Source organism: Humulus lupulus, chromosome 1, assembly GCF_963169125.1.
Source record: "Humulus lupulus chromosome 1, drHumLupu1.1, whole genome shotgun sequence".
NCBI classification, from domain to species: Eukaryota; Viridiplantae; Streptophyta; class Magnoliopsida; order Rosales; family Cannabaceae; genus Humulus; species Humulus lupulus.
This window is the reverse complement of record NC_084793.1, coordinates 227,099,342-227,109,921: the sequence shown is the minus strand read 5'-3', so window position 1 is coordinate 227,109,921 and position 10,580 is coordinate 227,099,342. Positions and strand designations below refer to the sequence as shown.

Genomic DNA, 10,580 nt, shown 5'->3' with positions numbered 1-10,580 from the left:
TTTTCCATTGAGGCAACATTTTATTTTCTAACATTCAAAAGTTTACCGCTTTATTTGTTTCAATGGAAGGTGAGACTATCAAAATCATGAACCAAGACCTAGTGAGGTTGGATAGGTTTTGTAACGCCCTACTACCCAAGGACCGTTACACTGTGTATTATAAATAGTGTTAAACTCGCTAAACGAGTCATTTTTCCATAATCGTGTAGCTAAATGTGATTAACAGTTTAGGGTTAATTTTTTTTTATCAAGGATACAAATGTTTCACTAAAACGTTTACTGTATACATGGGATCCCAAAATACATTTGAAAGGTTAATTACAATAAAAGAGTTACAACCTGCCGAACTAAGAAACAAAATAGGGTTTGACCCTAGTTCCTCGTTAAACCTTCGGTCGTGGTGGTTGAGCAGTCGCATATGTACACATCGTCACCTAAGCTCTTCAACTCAAGGATGGCCCAACTTTCTTTTACCTATACCTGAACCACATAGCACCCGTGAGGCAAGGCTCAGCAAGAAAAATTAAACATGCTCATAAGCAGTCAATGACATGTTACCAAATCATAATAAGCATTCCTAGTAGTAATAATCCTACTCATGCATGCAGGAAAGTACAAATAAATGATTATGAAGTCATTTTGGCTTGACGCCCTAGGGTATAGGACCAATAAGTCATTCTGGGGCCCTATGCACTGTCCTCTGTGTAACCAACTTTCAAGCTGATCTAGCGTACTCGACGCTAGGTTGTCTTCGATCAATAGATCGGTCAAGCGTATGATACGCTTCTAGTTAGGCTAGATCATCTAGACCAGCGCTTAGCGCACTATTTCTCTACTTGACTAATAATTCAATGCCTTATGACCAACATTCTGAGTGTTATTGTCGTCCTTGACTAATAAGTCAGTGCCTTTCGACAACCACTCACCATGCTAATGCCGTCCTTGACTAATAAGTCAGTGCCTTTCGACCAACACTCATTGCTATTGCCAATCTTGACTAATAAGTGAATGCTAGGATATGTGACTATCAAGTCACCTTAGGTCTCTTAGCCATATCCTATGTATAAGCGTACCTGGCGCTGACCAACACTCAACGTGCTAAGGCCGTTCTTTACTAATAAGCCAAAGCTAGGATATGTGACTATTAAGTCACCTCAAGTCTCTTAGCCATATCCTCTATATAAGCGTACCTGACGCTTCTGCTTAGCCTAACCAATACGACCTGCGCACAACGCTATTGCCGCTCTTGACTAATAAGTCAATGATCTTAGGCCAACACTCAACACTATTGCCACTCATGACTGATAAGTCAGAGCTTTATGACCAGCACTCATCACTATTATCGCTCCTGACTGATAAGTCAATGCTCTTCGACTAACACTCAGCACTATTGCCACTTATGACTGATAAGTCAAAGCTATACAACCATCGCTCAACACTATTGCCATTTCTAACTGATAAGTCAGTGCGCCCTCAAGTAAACAATGCAACCACGCATTCATGATGCAATAGATATCCATATATAGAGCACTCAACATGCTTCATCAATAATCACAAGCGTAATCATAATCATGCACATTTACAGAGAATCAAACTCTGATTCATTCCATATTTAACAGTCAGGCCATACCATATTCACATGCATCACATACTGGGTGCAGTTTTCTTACCTTTGGTCCAAGCACAGGTTACCAATAAACGACCCTCGAACACGATCCTGATTCTGAACCCCTAGCGAACACCTAGTCACAACCATAATGTAGAATCCCATAAAAAACGAGTAAATAAAGACTTCCGGACCGAGTCCTAGCTTCCGGGACGACGAATCCTACCAAACCGGGTAGTAGGATTGATCCCGAGCCCTTAGGTTTAAGTTCCCACGAATAAAAACACAACATGGCAAAAACTGCCCTTAAGTACCGCGACCCACTAGCCCTGAGCCGTGGCCCACCTACAAACAGAGGCCAAGCCCCCTCTCTGCCTGTGCCTCGCGCCACGGCGCGCCTACCCTGCACTGCGGCTCTAGTTGCCCAAACAACAGGCCTCCTCCTTCATCAAGCCTAGGCCGCGACGCCCAAGAATAGGGCCGCGACCCAACCACGAACCCAGCCAAAACCTTCATTTTCTTCATTTAAAAATCTTCCAAAAACTTATCCAAATCCCAAAAACAAAGTTTCCAAACGTCCCAATGGCCCAAAACCATCAAAACTTAAGCTTTAAACAACCCATAAATAAAAAAAAACATGAAATCCAATCAAAGCTTAAAAACTCAAAAACTCAAAACTTGGATTACCTCTGATTGAGTCATTTCCCAGTTAAATCCTCTTACTAATAAGCTTATAATCTTCCTTAGAATCGTTATGATTCTAACCTTGCTTGAATCCAAGTCCTAAAACTCGAGTTTCCTTCAAAAATGCTAACGGGCGTCAAAAAGAGAACAGGAGAGAGAGAGAATGTACTGAACGTTCTTTTTATGTTTCTGATAGGTTACTTCGATCTTAAGTAACCTAAAGCAAATCCTAATGCTCGGGGTCCCAAAAACGCCCCCCAGGGTAAAATAGTCAAAATTCCCAGAATTCCCTCCTGATCTCACTAACTCCCAATATATCATCAAATAATCATTCCACTACAAGAAATCTGATCTTTACCTACCAATATTTTACCTACCAATATTTATTCGTAAGATTTATTGGTAGGTAAATATTGCCAATATTATAATATTTAGAAGGATGATTATCTACTAATAATATGGGTAAGTAAAGAGTGTTACCCTACACATATACTGGAGGGAAATTTTTTTGCATTTGGCGCCAATGTTTCCCTTTTATTATTTTAATTTTTAATAAAAATGATGCTGAGTTGTGTGATGATGTGTTAAAAATATCCTACATGTCATCTTACTTATTTTTAACATGTAATATTATTTTTAACAAAGGTACAAATCTTAAAAACAAATAAACATTACAAAAATTAAAATTAAAATTAAATTAATTCTAACTATCAGTAAAAACAAAATAATAATAATAATAATATATATTTTATCATTTAACCCTTTCAGACCAAAAAAAATACTCTGGTCTGGTCTGGTCTGGTCTCTCTCCCTCTTAGAAAACCAGTCGAAGAAGAAGCGCCCATCGAGAAGAAACGCCCATCCTCAGCGAGAGTACCCCGGAGGCCCCGACGCTGACCATCGCCTGAGAAGAAGCGCCCATCCTCAGCAAGAGTACCCCCGAGGCCCCGACGCTGACCATCGCCTGAGAAGAACGCCCATCCTCGCCTGAGAGAAGAACCCATACTCGCCGACCGCCACCTGAGAAGAAAAACCCAGATGTGCATGAGCGGGGTGCCTCTTTTGTCCTCCCCTTTAGCCCAGAAATCCTTAGAAGGTTTATGATAAGAAAAGCCCAAAAAAAATACTCTGGTCTGGTCTCTCTCCCATACTCGTATCAGATTGCATTTTAAGTTTATGCCATAATTTCAACCAAACTTGCTCCTATATATTATTTATTTGTTTTTTTATTTATATGACTTTTGGTAGGTTTATGCCATAATTTCAACCAAATGCCCAGTCCGCTCAATTGAATGGGGCAAGACGATCTCATCGAGGTCTACACCATCGTCGTCTATACATACTACTAACAGCAAATACATATTCCATACATAAAGGACAGATGAAATGATTTATGAGATTTTGTTTCGGTAGGTTCTCTTTTCTACTTATGTGTAAGCTTTCTATTATAGGGCTAGCCGAAACTGGTAGTGCCTGATCATGACGATAATACCATCAGCCGGCCCCGTTATGGAATTTATGAATTTTACTTACCTTAAAACTCAATTTTCAGGATGATGATATGGATATTCAGTACTCACTATTGAATTCTTACTAATAATTCACCCATAAAAAATATATTTGTATATATTTTATAACGTAAATAATCAGTTTTGTAAGTTTTAAGAGTATATATATATATATTTACTGTCACAATGCAAACATTTGTAAGCAGCTAGAATTATTATAAGCCTCCTGCTATAATGAATATTATTATTACACTGTATAGTTTGTGATTCATTGAGTAAAAAAATGTTGAATTTATTTTCTCGGGAAAATGAGGGTAAGAAAATAGGGGAGTGAAGGTAGAGAATGTAATGGAGGCAATTTAAAGAGGGTGCTGAGGCTGAGAGGTTTTTGTTGGACCACATAGAGACTTAGAGCAGGACGAAGACTGTAATGGATTACATTGTTGTCTACACATCTTTGCTTTCTTTACTATCTTTTTCCTCGTGGAGTGAATTTAGTTGAATTGGAGATTGTAAGAGTATTAGGTGATCTGTACATGGTTTACTAGAGCAGCTGAAGGAATTTTCATTTCAGTTGGACGTTAAAAAAAAAAACAGAAGTACATAGGCAAAATGAGAAGGAACACAGGTGGAGAGGTCATCAAAAGCTTGTTAAACTGGGTTTGTGACCTTTTATTTTTATATTTTAAGGGGTAGAAGTCCAACAAAGACGACAATTAATGAACAGGTGGCAATTACATTGAGAGATGGCTTGGCTTGGCATGTGAAAACAGAGTAAGATGAAGTGGTGTTAGTACCGTGAGAGCAGTTGTATTAGTAGGGTAAGAGTGGTGTGTGTGTGTGTGCATGGAGTACAGGTTACTGTCGCACTGAATTAAGCTATATCTATCTACAACTACAAGCTATGGATGGGGGGTTTCTCTCGCTCTTTTCCATGTAGCAAAACAAGACAATTAAAGTTAAAGATCAATTTTCTTGTTTTCTTATGTACAGAACACAGCCACGTTTGCTAACTCACCTTCAATGGCATGTAGTACCCTTTATCTCTCTTCCTTTTTGCTGCTACATCATTTACAGTCTTTTCCAAAAGCCTTTCTTTACATATATTGCTGCAGAGTGTGGCCATGCGGCCTGCTTGGTGGGTTCAGACTATTAAAGACCTTATAAAAATGCTCTCTCTCTTCTGTCAAACCCCCTTAGCCACTAGCAATATTAGAACTATATATATATATATAGTAGTACTAGTACTAGTGCTCTTGAGAAGTGTTTGTACTTGATGATTGGAAACTGTGGTGATCATCAAATCGAGATTCTTATTATTATTATTATTGTTGTTGTTTTTGTTATATATGCTAAACATTATTTATGGCATTAATTTATTGGTCATTCGTATCATCGTTTCTGTGCCTTGTTGAATTTTGATCTTATCATGTTTTGAAATTCCTACTCTCACCATTTACAACAGGGAGCTGACTACTCAGGTAGTGATGGCATGAATTCTGGCTCAATGAATATTATCAGAGGTTTTTAATCAAGTAAGGTTTATAGGAATCTTATCAATGGAAGTTGTTGAGATTTTTATTTATATATTTTTATTTTAAAGATTTGTGCTTTTTTATTTTTCTTTATTATTTTGTGTTTTTTTGTCATTGCTAATGAATATTAGAGTTAGGGACTCTTGAAAATACACCATTTTGAAGACTTTCCCAGCTTCCCTTTTCTTGGTTTGGTGTCTGTTTAATTTGAATGCATCTCTGAAGACTCACTACTCTGTTTCTATGAAGCATGTAATAATAATAATGTATGACTTGGTATGGATTTCATATCTTTGTGAATTTGTGTTTGAATTTGATTGATCTGTTTCTGGTATGATAATAACTGCTATAATAATATAATGAATATTGAGGATTAGCCTAAAGAAGGGGAACACATCTAGATTAAGTTGATCAACTTTCATACTTAGCTGGTCAAAAGAGAGATGAGTCATTTTTATCAAACTCGTTTGGTAAAATTTGGGCAAGTATAGGTGTCTCTTTTGGTACATGCATACTGCATACATAAGAAAAAATGTCCTTTTGTAAAGTGGATACTCTTTAAAGTGGTTGATACTCTTTATATTACAGTAACTGTTTCTTGGCAAAGAAGTACCTTGTAGTAGCTCATTCTGTCTCCTATATGAGAGTAAACCAACCACTGTAACTGAACAAGAATATATATATATATATATAAAATACAGAGGAATTTGCTAAACTAACAACCTGAAAATGTGATATTTAAAGTGGGTTATTTTAGTGTAAATTTTGGGTAACAAGAGCGATTGTTTAGGTGTAAATCAGTCAATTTTGCAAAAGTGCTAGTAAAGTTAACAAATTGTTCAAAGAAAAATACTCACAGCTTCCATCAGCTGCTGTATTTCAGATTCAAAAAGTTTAGATCCCAATCTGGTCAACCCAGTTTTCAGTTCTTCTAGTGTGATTGTGCCACTTCCATCTGTGTCCATGTTGTTGAACATTTGTCTCAAGCCATGGATTTCTTCTTCTGCTAGGTTCTCTGCTATTACCTTACAACAGTCCAGTCCAACATTTGAAATGTTAGAATATTTTTGAAATGTTAAAATTCATCAAAAATTTGTTATCAAGATTCATATCTTAAATATTTAGTGGTGTAATAGAGTATACAAGTAAGTAGCTTTTTTTTTGGTAGTGGAGAGGTTAAAAAGGTACAAATATTATAATAAAGGTTATAGATTATAGTACCTTGAGAGCAAGTTTCTTCATTTTGTTCATAGCCCTGAATTGCTTCATCCTTGTTAGAACAGCACTGTCAATAGGCTAATCAGAGACTTCACCATCTTCCTTCAGCCATGGATGTTCTAATAAAAATAAATTACTGTCAAACTAGTTTCAATTCAAATTAATTAAACATGAAAAGTTGTTTTAAATAAGTTAGTTACTCACCAAGGTCTTCAGCGGCTGTAATTCAGAAGCCAAAAACACCATGAAAATCATATTACTCCCTTGTGAGACTCCCTTTATTATTGTAGTAGTACTACTCTATATATGTGTACTCTTAATACACACCACATATTTCAAACTCATAGAAGAGAAATTACATTAATATCCACCCTATATAGCTAACTAGTAGTGCTAAAATATATATAAATATATATGCTTTTTTGGACCAGATGTGACTTATATATATATGTAGTTGATCATGATTATCATTATGGTGTGTATATATATCTAGCTAAACTTATAGCTAAAGTCTAAAGATTATATATGGACCCCTCTCTTAATATATATGCATGGTTTATAGATTTTTATAGAGAGAGAGAGGGTCTAAACTATTTTTTGGAATTGTTGGCTCCATTTATGTAATTGCTTTACAGCATTATATTTTCTTTAAACTAAACACCTAGAAAAAGGGTCCATTTATAAAGAGACATGTTATCTTAGAAAAGAGTACTATTAAATATTGTTAAACCAGTCATTATTATTTATTTTATTATTATTATTATTATTAAAAAAAAAAGATAAAAACATGTCTGCCCATTTGAGAAAAGATATCCTATTTCAGCATTTTGACAGCTGAAGTATTCTGAATCAAGTTTTTCAAGTAAACTAGAGCCAAAAACAAAAAATAAACAACTGAATTATGTAGTTGCCCAACAACTTATATGCCCCTATGACTAAAATATGACCATGTTCCATAACAAAGTTCACTCTATTGTCCATTCACAAGTAAATATAATTGCCAAAACAGCCCTATGAGAACTCAACTGTTTAGCTGCTCCAAATAGTTGAACCTTTTATTTAGTTTTCTTTATTTCTAAGTCTATTTGAATGTAGTTTTACTGGTTTAGTCTATTTTTTGTATTATCTTTGTTTGTTGTTACAGAATCCTCAAATGAAAGGCTATCACGCCAGAAATTTCATTGTTTTCCTCATCCTTTTTAGCCTTTCCTTTTTCATTTCACTTCCCCCAAATCAATCTCCCACTCTCTCTTATTTCTTATTTTCCTATTTCAATTATAATAATCTACAAAAGAGAGAAATCTTTAATATTTACCATCCTTTTTTTTTTCTTTTTCTTGCTCTTGTTCTCCTCTGTCTTCTTTCTAGAATTTGGGTTCATCATCAGCTCTACCAACTACAACAAGGGACACCATTTTGTTGGTTCATGGATCGTCATTGGATAGGGACATCATCAGCTCTGAATTTAAGGTAACATTTTTTATCATAATATTGCTATTATGATAGGAACAAGAGACCTGACATACTATTTACATATTACTATTTTATTTGGATTTATTTCTTTAGGAAAGAGCATTAAAGAATACTACCAATCGATCAAAGAGGAAATGGGAGTCGAAAAATGGTTCAGTCTCCACACCACGACATCACATTCGACGTGGAATGGTGTTAACTTCTCCTACCGGTCAAATTGAGACATGACGTCTAAAGCATTATGATGCTGAGAAAGGATGGACTGTAATAGAGCTCGAGCCATTATATGTAAGTAATTTAAATTTTTATTTATTATATTTATTATATTTCTTACTAATAATTAATTAAATATATTATTAGGATAAAATGATGGAGTTAAGGGGTCAACATCCTCCAGAAGAACTGTCTGATAAAGAGATTATGGAGCGTGTACTCGGACGTGATTCGGTATACTTGCGAGGGTGGGGGCGGTCTCCTAGTGTCACAACTTCTACTTCATATCGTGAAAATATTGTGGGTAATCAACCAACTTATGAAGAGTTAGTTGAACGACTTAATGATACAACTTCCCACCTTAATGCTACTAACGAACAACTTAGTGTGGTTGTAGATATACTTCGTCATAACAATTTGATGGCACCGCCTCCACCACCTCCAACAGACCAGGCTTCAGATGCAAATTTAAGAGAGTTGCCATCTTTTTCAGTTCGGGAGTCACAAGATGATTCTTAGTTTATTTACATTAATTTACTAAGGAATGAACTTTATGAAGTTTTTTTTATTTTGGTAGGACTAATCTTAAAATGATAACTTTATGACTTATTTTAGTATTGAACATTATAAAGAATTTTAGCATTAAACATTTTATTATTGTATGGTTTTTTTCTAGTTTATTTCTAATATAGAACATTTATAAATAACTGTTATTATCTTTTACCTACACATAACCATTAAATTTGAACAAAATATAAATTGTATAACAGACCAATAAAATAATGCTATGTGGGCTAATAAAATGACACCACGTAGGATGCCATATATGATGCCACGTAGGATGCCACATATGATGCCACGCAGGATGCCATGCAAGATGCCACGTAGGATGCCACATATGATGCCACGTAGGATTCCACAAATGATGCCACATCATCAGCACGTAAAACTACAGAAACCATGTCAGCATACACGTAGGATGCCATGTCATTAAACACGTCATCTGATGACTCATCAATTGAATTATAACTTAGTAGGGTCCATTGATTCTTTGACCTACCAGTGTTAATAAGTGTAGGTAAAGACTTTTTCCCCACTAACCTTTACCTACCAATCTCTACCAATTCAATATTGGTAGGTAAACCATATTATCCACCATTAGGCTAGTTTTACCTACACTTACAATTGGTAGGTAAAGACCCTATTTTCTTGTAGTGTTCCCATTACCCAATATCTCAGTAATGTGCTAATTACCCAATATACCCTTTGACACTTTGAGTCAGGTATGAGTCCCGTTGTGACTTTCCCATTAGCTTGCTCCCTAAGATCGTCTCGTGCTGAGTAACCCAAACATATCCACATAATAATGTTGTGTCACACACATATATCACATATATGCTAAATATACCCAAAATGGGCCAAATTACAACAATTACCCAATTAAACAGAAATGGCCCCACATGCATATTTAATACACCAAAACATGCATATCAAGTCATATTATAATATAACTCACATAATCACATATTAATAAACATATCTATTATATAATCACATAATTTCCATAATTTGTCTCATGGCTCCCTAATCAAGGTCCTAAGCCATATCAGGAAATTTGGGACGTTACAACTAGGGCATTAATCAAATCCACAAGACATGATTTAACACTCCTAGTGCCCATATTTGATATAAAAGTCAACCTTCTGCTTACCCTTCTCCCTGATCTTCAACTAGTAATAACCAGATCGAAGATCCACCTTGGAGAATACCGTCTTAATTAATAACTAAGCCTTTAGTTCCTACAACTTTGATGAAACCCTTCAATACTGTGCTCTTGACCAGGTTCAGTCCTTGGCATCAACCTGGTCACCATTCTATCTCTTTATGTAAAAGTAATTGTAACACCCTGGATAACCAAGATTGTCACACTGTGTATTTTAAAAAGTGCTTAACTCGCTAAACGAGTCATTAGGCCATAAACGTGCATCTAAGTGTTATTAATGGCCAAGGTTAAAATTTCAGTAAAAAAGAATGGATATTTTATTAAAAACGTTAAGCTGTACATAGGATCCAACAATAGTGCTTACAAAGTTTTTTACAATCCAAAATGTTCATTGCAATTTACAAATTACAAACTCGCTGACCTAAGTGGCAAAAATAGGGTTAAACCCTAGTTCCCCTAAGAAACACCTTGGACGTGGTGGTCAAGCAACCGCATATGTACACATCACAACCTAAGCTCTCCACTCAAGGCTAGGTAAGCTTTTCTTTCATTTTACCTGCACCACATAGCACCCGTGAGCCAAAACTCAGCAAGAAAACTTATTACTACATCAATACAAG

The 10,580-nt window shown here is 35.7% G+C and overlaps 2 long non-coding RNA genes across 2 annotated transcripts; both read left to right on the top strand.

Annotated features, from left to right (window-relative positions):
- The first annotated feature begins 3,083 nt into the window (after window positions 1-3,083).
- LOC133828526 (uncharacterized) lies at window positions 3,084-3,883 on the top strand. The gene is made up of 2 exons (XR_009891139.1): window positions 3,084-3,421; window positions 3,539-3,883. It is a non-coding gene; the product is annotated as an uncharacterized LOC133828526 (long non-coding RNA).
- Window positions 3,884-4,811: 928 nt separating this feature from the next.
- On the top strand, window positions 4,812-8,930 carry LOC133828515 (uncharacterized). Its single transcript, XR_009891128.1, has 3 exons — window positions 4,812-5,333; window positions 7,920-8,021; window positions 8,118-8,930. It is a non-coding gene; the product is annotated as an uncharacterized LOC133828515 (long non-coding RNA).
- Window positions 8,931-10,580: the final 1,650 nt, after the last annotated feature.